Source organism: Meleagris gallopavo, chromosome 1 (assembly GCF_000146605.3).
Source record: "Meleagris gallopavo isolate NT-WF06-2002-E0010 breed Aviagen turkey brand Nicholas breeding stock chromosome 1, Turkey_5.1, whole genome shotgun sequence".
NCBI classification, from domain to species: domain Eukaryota; kingdom Metazoa; phylum Chordata; class Aves; order Galliformes; family Phasianidae; genus Meleagris; species Meleagris gallopavo.
Window position 1 is genome coordinate 174,902,384 of NC_015011.2, and position 9,920 is coordinate 174,912,303.

Here is a 9,920-nt window from a genome sequence, read left to right on the forward strand (position 1 = left end):
TTGACACCTACAGACCCTCTTTGCTCAGTGGATATCCAAGAACAGATGGTAGATTAGCTATTAGCAAGCAGTACTTGCATTTCAAGTTTGTTTAGATTTTAACTGAAGGAGCTCATTGTAGAAGGATGATAATAAAAGCAAACTTCTTTCTGTAGCAGACATGCCTTGACTGGGAGCAGATTTAAGAGGGATGTGTCGATACATTGTGAAAACTTGACAGGAAATGCAGGTATCCACAGCAGACACTGTGGTTTCCAGGTCTTGCTACTCATGCAGCATGACATTAGGAGAGCATGCCCATGAGAAACCATAGGATGTGGTTTCTAGCTGGGGAGGGTCTTCAGACATGCCCAATTTCCTGCATACTGGGCTGAGCATCACCCCATATTTCACTGATCTCCATGCAAGGGGAGGAAGGCTAACACTTCTGAAAATACAGATGCTCTTTTAACTTGGACTGCTGGGTTATCATACACACCAATAAGTTTAAAATTAGTTGGACAAGGATTAGGGGGAAGAAAACTGAGTTCAGAAAAGTGAAATATAAAGTTGCTTTCCAGTCAGTTCAGCCTCTGCAGGGAATTGCCTCACTGTCTTCTAGCTTCCTTCCCACTCATCTTTCTTATGAAGTAGTCTCCTTGTACCATGTGTAAAGATGTCTTTCTAGCTCCTGCCATATAGAGTATGCCCCTGGTGTGTATTGCTTAAACGGCCTCCGTTTTTTGGCTTATGACTTAACACTTTCTTTTATTCATTGTGAAATGATTTTATATGCTTTTTAGTAAATGTGACAGGCAGTGTATTACCCACTGTCATCTTTTATTTAGTCCCGTAAAGCATTATGGAATACAGTTACTACGTGGCATTCAGGACACCGTATAATACTGCATTGTGTTGCATCACGGCATGGGGCAGTTCAGTGCCTTGAAAGAGGCATTGCCTTTTCCTTTTCCTCCATATTTACCAAGTGCTGTTTTTTGGGGGGTTGTTTTTTTTCTGACTTTGCCCAAGGCCAGTATCTGATTTCCATTTGTTCCCCCAAGTGTACCCCAAGATGATGACAATACTTGCCTCCTTGGAATGGTCTTGTTATTTTAGTCATATGCCTCAGTTGCTACAAGAAATACGCAAGCTGCTTACACCTCCTCAAAGTGTTTCCCAGATACTTGATTTTTGAGTGGCCAACCTTCAGAAACTGAGTTTGGGATGGCTATGTATCTGTGTGTAATCTAAACCATTTAACTCTGCAAAATTGCACTGAAAATCCTATTAGAAAATAGCACTTCCAGTCCTGGCTGCACCACTTCAGATTGTAATTTAGCAGATGAGGACAGAATCAAACTATTTAAAAGATCTTGAAGAGTCTGCTCCAATGTCATGTGAGGAATTATAGAAACAGTATTTACGTCCTTTGTTACCAGCCAAAGTTTCTTTCTGTATGGAAAATCCGTATCTTCATACGGTGATGCTTTTGTTCAGAATCCTCTTCCCAGGCTTCCCTCCAGCCTGAGTCAATCCGTAATTACTGCATTTACTGTGATAGAGATAAGTCACTGTGCTTTGATTTTTTAACATGTACAGCTCTATTTCTCAGTTCACCTATTCCAACTGGATACTGCAAAACACCCCACTCTGTTGAATTCAGAGTTTAAGTTGAATAAAAAACTGCGACAGAACATGTCTGCTCGGGGTACAAGAACAATGTTAGCATACTTTCTTTACTGATGTGCCAAGTAATGTGCACAGACTTTTTGTTTGAGGTATATGTAAGCACATTTGTGTGCTCATATGTAGTTGTTTGCACCCTAATCTCAGCAGCTGACAGCTCCAGGGTAAAAACCTGTATTAGGTCTGACTGGGAAGGAGAACCTTTCCATCAGAAGCATGAACCGTGCAGTACTGCACGGTGAGATGGGTGCTGGTAGTGGGAAATTGCAAGAGTATACTGCCCAAGAAAGAAAAGCAAAGTTAGGTATCAAAGGAATTCTGCCACGTTTTGCTCTCACTTAGGGAATGGTTGCTTTGTTCAAAAGTGCAGAATATGATTTAATCAAAATTGTTTTTATTTTAATCCCTTTTTATGAGCATTTTTTACATAGTTGTGTTAAATACTGTTGGGTGAGTTTTTCTGCATGTTTTCAGAGTCCAGATGTCCTCAGCATTTCAGAAGAAACTAAGTAAGGTTGGATGGACATTTTGTTTCATCCCAAATTTAGGGAGCTAAAAACAGAGAGGGTTTTGTTGTTGTTGTTTTCCCCAGGAAAAAATACATAAATAAAATAAAAGACAGACTTGAGCGTAGATGTTCCTGACGAAAACTGCAACAAAACCCATTTGTGGGTGGTATTTATCTCCACTGCATTTCCACTTTTCGAGTGCAAAATTACTTGGCCAAAACAGAGCAAAACAGAACAAAACAAAACTTGCTAGTTCTGTGTTCTATGAGCTATGAAGTCAAGGCTGTATTTCCTTGGAAAGGGTATCTTAGGATTTGAGAACATTTAATCTTGAAAGAAAGCATTTTAAAAATAGATGTCACAAACAGATCTGTGGAGATTTTTACAGGAAACTCAGACTTTTATCTTCTAAGTTGAGGGTTGTTTGAAAGCTAGAATTATTACCCTGTCGGAAGGGTACAGTGAACTGTTGACACACATCCACACTGCTTACAGCTTTGTGTGGGGAGATATTTACAACTGGGAACCAGCAAATGCAACCTGAAAAGTAATTTCACTTACCATGAAGTTTGTAGCATTTCTCTGGGTTCCTGTTTGCCAAAGGTACTTAAGAAGCAAATACATTCATTATATTTAAATTGTTTAGAAATGTGGATGTTCAGTTTAAGGTCAGGACACAAGGCTGTAGATGTTCATATGCAAGATAGTGTCCGTGTTTCTACTAGTTAGCTGAAATTTGTTCAGTGAAGTTGGCTGAGTCAGGACCTGCCGGAGTGTAAGTCCCACTGGCTGTGCTGTGAGGGAGCTCAGCTCAAGATCTCCACTCGTGGTAAGGGATGTGTAGATAACTATTTCACACATAGAGGCTCAGTTTCAAATATCTTAACTGGAAATTGTGCATTGCCTTGAAATGATCTGACCTTTGAAATTTCACCACACTGAAGTTGACAATGCACAAAAGTCCAGCTGTTTGCCAACTGTCGGTGCTGGGAGCCCAGTCCTACTACTGATCACAGCTGGGTGGTGCGAATGCCTGGTGCAGTTGAGAAGACACTGTGAGCTGGAGGTGGAACTTGACGCAGTTCCTGCGTCAGTTCCTGTTGTAGCAAGGGATTTACAGCAGCTGAGGCTTTACGTAAACTTTAGGAACAATTGAGTACTTGCTCAGGAAAAAGTTTCGGAATTGTAATTAAGTAAAGGCTTGGCTATTCGTCTAGAAGTTACTCAAGAACATGGTTGGTGGGCCAGATTCTGATTTCAGTTTTGTTGGTGTAAGCATGGAGTTGCTGTTTGTTTTGATGCTTCTGGGAGGAAATGCTTAAGTCCGGTAAACAAATTAGAATCCCTCTTTTGTTGTTTTTGTTGCTTTGCTCAGAGAACATCTCTCCCCACAACACCAGATTTGGGAAACAGTGATGTTTGCCTTTTTAACTGATTCTGCCTCACTTGATTGTTCTCATGTTTGCAGTGTCTATTAAAGTTTTAAATTCTGTTTTAAAATCAAAATGGTGGGATGTGAGTTATCAATATTGTTGTAAAAGTGATTATATACTTGTCATAAAATAAAGAATGTATACAGTTGAGAACTCTTTTTATTGTTTAACGGGGGTTGAATTAAGGGACTACACACTGTACTTCCTATTTAATAATGAATGCTCTTAGACTTGACTTAAAAAAGTCTAAAGAAGTCTTAGATTTTAAATGCAAATAATTTGTGCTGTTTTATAAACTGTTGTGTTTTTTGCCTTCCTGTAACTGGAACAACACACTAATTTCTACAAGTTGTGACTACTAACAGAGAGCAATCACCTCACAGACTTGTACCGAAAAGAAGAGACCATCAGTGTGGCAGGGAACGGCTGCATCCACAGTCCTCGCTTCCCGAGCAGTTACCCCAGGAACCTCCTGCTGACGTGGAGGCTGCAGTCCCCAGAGAGCACCAGGATCCAGCTGGCTTTTGATCATCAGTTTGGACTGGAGGAGCCTGAAAATGAGATCTGCAGGTGAGTGGCAAGCCCTCTGATGCGGAAGTTGGCAAAGCGCTCCTTTGGACGACCTTCTAGATTAATGGCATGACCATTGCCTTCAGATTGCAAAGCCTGCATAACCCTGACTTGATCTATGATGACCCTGTTTCAAGGGTAAGGCTTCCAGGAGCCTCTTCCAACCTGTCTTTCAGTTTATCATAAACTGAGCTATCCTAGAGTTGAAGCAGTTTGTGCAAGGTTTTGGTTCTTCTATAACATTCTATACACAAGGCACTTAAATGCTCAAATCCAGCTGCCATACAGCTCAGGTACTACATTAATGGGATTTTGTCCTTTGTCACCTCTGTCAAGTTTCATCCAGACAGAAACATCTTTTTCAGAAGGTGCATTTGTAGGTATGCCTGTATTGTGGTGTGAGGGGCAGGTAAAAATACACTGAAAAATATGGTTATTTTCTTCAAATTGTTGTTAATATTTAATGTTATTCTTCACTGGCATATTTTCTTTTAAAACCTTAAAATATACGTCTGCAAACATCAGTATATTCTGCATACAAGTATATCTAATAGACGATGATCTACTATATCAGTTTTTTCGATTTCCTCTTTTAAGCCAAAGTGGCCATAAGCTCACTTGATCTGACTGATTAACCCAGGTGGAGAAACTGCTTTGTGATAGCAGAGCTCAGAGCTGAATCTTGCCAGTGTTCACTAAAGCACTATAAATAACATACTGTTTTAATTTTTTATTTTCTATTTCCTTTATTCAACTATCTGATCCGTCAGAAGGCTTAAGATTGCTATGCACTCCTAAAGCCAGATTGCTGTGATGCTGCTTACATCAAAAGCTCAAGTCTCAGCTTCCAGCTCTCTGCCCGATCATGCTGTCATTTTCACCTTATCTATGTGGAGAACTCAGTTGTTAGGATTTTTGTACACCCAGCCCCTTCTTATCTTATCTTCTTTGGCAATTAATTTGCATTTATAGGGCTTGGTACCTCTGTAGGGTTTTACTGGGTGTTTTTGTGTGTGTGTGTTTTTGCTTTGTTAATTTTGTACATTACCAATAGAGAAAATCATTTCTGCAGGTTTGCTTTCCATTTAGCAATAAAGGAATGCAGACTGAAACTGGCTCTCTTCCCCTTGCACGTTTATTGTCTTGGCAGCTTCTGCTCTGCTCGGGTATTGCTGGTCTGAGATCAGCAGCAAAGTAATGAGTTACCACCTAGCACCACAAATGCTTTCCCAGATTGAGAGTCTGATGCATACAGAAGTGGCCTGTTAATATTTACATAGTGAATAAACTGTGGCTGACCTTAAATCATTGCATCTTTGAAACAGAGGGCTAATTTACTGTGGAAAAAGATGAAATATTTTCTTTCAAGAGCCATTAAAGGTGGTGGCACAGTGAGGGGAAGTAAAGCCATTATCGGTGTTCTGGATTTTGACCTTTTTGGAAGATAGTCCAGCTGCTTTTCCCAGAGCAGCTAATTTAGGATGCAGAGAAAAGCAAAGATCTCCTGTAATCCATATGTCTATAGAAGCTGGAGAAATACTACATTCTTTTCAGAAATAGAGCTTTCCCTGGAGTTACTGGAAAACTTTTATTTATTTCCAGAGCAAGGAATTTCCCAGGGAGACAGCTTCTGATGGCTCTATGCCTGTTTTTACTGTGTGCATAGTTAAATTTTTTTGTTAATGCTTGAAAACCAAGTGCTTTCTTCTGCTTTAGTACCTGACAATCTCTCCAGTGCTGCTGTAGAGAGACAGCTAGGCATGTTTTTAATCGAATACTGAGACGCAAGCATTTGCTTAATGCTGTGCATATTGGACGGGTAATTCAGGGCCTCTGCTTCCTTTTGTATTTGCTTTTGACTTTATGTCTTTTTTTTTCTAGAAAGTTCCTAGTGTTTTTTCTTTCCATTTTTCATTAATGCTAATTATTGTAATTTGCATACTATTAGGCTGAACTGATTGAAATTCATTCAGGCTGTGGAGTGAAAAGGTACATTTTTGCAGAGCTGTTGCAGCAGGAGGGGAAATATTGAAGCCTTTGCAGATTTTTCTAGAAGTGCTGTTAGATTTCTGCAGGCACTTGATAAGAGATGATCCTGAAAAATACTTAAGTTCACCAGCTTCTGAAGCTCTGGATAGAAGCATAAAACAATTGAGATTGCACCTACCTCCATGTTTTTGCAGCAAAGTCTCTGCTGTTGAAAGCAGAAATGCTTTCTCAGAACTCCATGGATTTGCTCCATTTTTTCTAGCAGTTCACGGAATCATAGAATCATTAAGGTTGGGAAAGACCTCTAAGATCATCTCATCCAACCATCCACCTACTATCAATGTTGCCCACTAACCCATGTCCCTCGGTGCCACATCTGCGTGTTTTGTGAATGCCTCTGGGGACAATTTATGTGTGTGGTGAAGGATCTGTGCTGCCTACCATGTCCATGCCCACCAGAGAGCAGAGCCTGGTTAAAAACAGTGGAGAGAATCAGAGACCACTTTACTTCTGTCTGGAACATAACTTTCTAATGTCATAAAAACCATTTGTTTCAGCAGGGTTTGGGCAGATGTAGTTGTTCAGTTATGGCAAATCTGTTATTTTCTGTTCTATGTAATTTGGGGGTTGTGGATGTAAAAGCAGCAGGGCTGATATTCTCAAATTGCAAAGTACTTGGATTTTTTTACATGGGCTCTCAGCAGAAAAAGGAAAGCAAGGCTGTTATGACAGAGCTATTCATCTCCTGTGAGCTGGGACAGAGGCGGGCGCCTGGTCCTCAGACCCAGGTCATGGGGAGTTCTTTGTCAGCATGCTTCATGTAAGAGTTATTTAACACTTAAACTCCCTCTTTGGAAGGAGCGCGTGGTGTGGCAACAAAAGCCTTTTCCTGAGTGGAGACCTCCAATGTTCTAATGCTTAGCATTGCTGTGGGGATGGCAGCTCTCACTGTCTCTCCTTGCCTGTACTCAGCCTGCCCGCCTTGTCATCACCTCTCCCTTGCTGGCTGCAATGTGTGGAGCCCTACTTCTAGTGCCAGATATCCAGGGACTGCTTAGTTTAGGCTCAGGACCACCAGGGATGTACCTGGCCAAAGTGCAACCTTGTGCAGACAAGAGGTGATGCTTTTTCTGGTGACAGCACTCAGGAAAACAGCAGAGTAGTCCCCATTTTTTTCCCAAAAGCCTGATATGTTATTCCAAATGATACAACAAGGAGCATCTTACCACCTACAAAGAAGATCCTAACAATCACCTTTCATCAGCATGTCCTGTTCCCTGTTCCCCTAGCATCTCTTGACTCCTGCCCCAGCTCAGCAGACGAGCTAGCAGATGCTGCTGCAGGGAGTTCAGGACCACCAGCAAGTGCGCAAGTGCTTGCAGCTGCTTTGCTTGGGCAGCCTACTTCAAATAATATCTTATCAGATCTCTAAATTATTTATCCACCACATGAAGTGCAGTGCGTGTGTTTACTGTGTACCAAGCACGTCTAAGTGCCTCACATCGCTAATACAGCATGGCTGAAAATACTGCCTGTCATGCTCCAGAAGTACCAGAAGTAGCCATCTGGGCACTCAAGCAGTTGCTTGCAGCTTAGTATATTATGAGCTAAGCAAGCGTGTCTACCATGTGTAACATTTAGCCTGGTGTTTTGTAGCAGAGAACAGGGGCCAGTTGTCAGTTCATCTTCAGCTTTGCTCCTGTCTGTTTGCAGCCACCAACTGACCCAGAATCAGTAAAAATTAATTCTTTGCATTGGTTCCCAGGTATGACTTTGTGGAAGTGGAAGATTTATCAGAGACCAGCACAGTTATACGAGGACGGTGGTGTGGGCACAAGGAAGTACCTCCAAGAATAACATCAAGAACAAATCAGATAAAGATAACCTTCAAATCCGATGACTACTTTGTGGCTAAACCAGGATTCAAGATCTGTTACTCCCTTGTGGTAAGTCACCTCTCCATGTAATAGATGAAAGACAGATTGTAGTATAAGAATGTCAGTGCTTGAAGATCGAGTGGTGTAGCTAACTGTATTAGATCAAACACTAATTGACTAGAAGTGTTTTCATTCCAGTGACTACATTAATGCATCTCGAAGTAGTTTTGACATTCTGTCATAAAATATAAAATAAAGTCAAGTCCAGGCCAAGGTTTACACTAATAATACGTTTCAGAAGCACTAACACTTTCTGCACTGAGGCTGCACTGCCAGTGCCTTGACAGATGCTGCAGAAATAGCAAAAGAAATGGCTGTTCTATAAATTCTTTTTTATGTTCATTTGAGGTCAAATAAAAATAACTTCAGGGGTTATTGCTGTGATTTGGAGTTCGATACAGAGCAGTTTATTCTACATTTGATAAAATTCTAGATGCAAGACACAGGCTGCTAAGGCTCAGGCTGTATTTTTAACCATGTATAAACGTGCATTACCAGTGTATCTTGAACAGTTTCAGTCAATTGAAAAAAGTCATATTTATTTAGTTTTTGCCTTTAGAGAGCAGGAATGTGTATTACCTTAAGTCATTTTTGATAGAAATATGTATTCCTTGTATTGTCCTGATTAATATTATAATGCTTTTGGTACAGTGTAGCTCAAAAGAGGCAGATTTTGCAAACACTCAGGAAATGGTAAGCAGTAATTTATTATACTGTCATAATTATATTTTCATATCCTTTCCAATTCTTACTCTCCTTTATTCAGTCAACTGTTTTTAACATGAATAAGAAAGCTTAAAGTAGCAGTAATGTTAATGCTGTAACAGAAGAAATCCACTGTTTGAGTCATTTCACTTCAACCTCTCAGCTTTGCATGCATGTATGCCTACGTATGCTAAACAGCGTCCATAAACAGCACGTTGTTAAGACAAGTCTAAAGCTGTAAAGATTGTGCTCCCTTGCACCTAAATTGGTAGGCTTCTAGTGGAGTAGGGCATTTGCACTCTAAATCCTGAGCTCTAATTTACCCCTAATTTGAAGGTAATCTTCACAGATTAAAATTTAGGCAGAACCCTGTATGAAAGATCACTGGGCATAAAAAAGAGACAGTGAAGCGGACTCTTTATCCTGCTTGTATTTCAGTACAGCAATCAAAACTGATGCATTTAGCAACCTTGATTCCAGAGCACGTACAGCTAGTCTGAAAGCATTAAGCTTTCCAACAGTGAATGTTATCACTCAAAACACAGGATGCTCTGCACTGGAAAGCCCAAAATAGCTACTCTAATTTCAAAACTATGAGTAAATAGAGAATTTTATACTCTAGCAAATCGATACACAAGAATACAATCCGAGTGCACCCTCTGAATGAAATATATATTTTTTTTTCCTCAAAAGAGAACTGTCTGGGTGGTTAGCAACGTTTGTACATCTCACCAAGATGGGGGATGATATTTACCTAGCTGACTTTCAGATTCTAAACTGTCCAACCTAAATCTGCAACCGAATTAATATTCAGCCCATTCCGCTCTTATCCGACAGTCCCCGCAGACTCTCCAAGCTCGGTTCACATAGATATGCTGAGCACTGCTGACCCCTGAAGGTTGAACTCATCGTGCATTTGTAGGCGACAAAGAAGGGAGCATTAACGAAGCATGGAGAAGCATATGGCATTTCGTATCAGACAAAATGAAAGATCTTTACGCTGCTTTTTTTTTTTCTATCCCTTGTAACATTCTCCTTGACAAAGCTATTTCTGGGAGCTTTTTTGGAAAAGTGTGCACAAGATATGTCCAAATCTTTACCTCCTTTTT

The 9,920-nt window shown here is 40.5% G+C and overlaps 1 long non-coding RNA gene across 1 annotated transcript; it reads left to right on the top strand.

Annotated features, from left to right (window-relative positions):
• The first annotated feature begins 3,953 nt into the window (after positions 1-3,953).
• On the top strand, positions 3,954-8,800 carry LOC104917613. Its single transcript, XR_004158648.1, has 3 exons — positions 3,954-4,180; positions 7,935-8,115; positions 8,758-8,800. It is a non-coding gene; the product is annotated as an uncharacterized LOC104917613 (long non-coding RNA).
• The last annotated feature ends 1,120 nt before the right edge of the window (positions 8,801-9,920 follow it).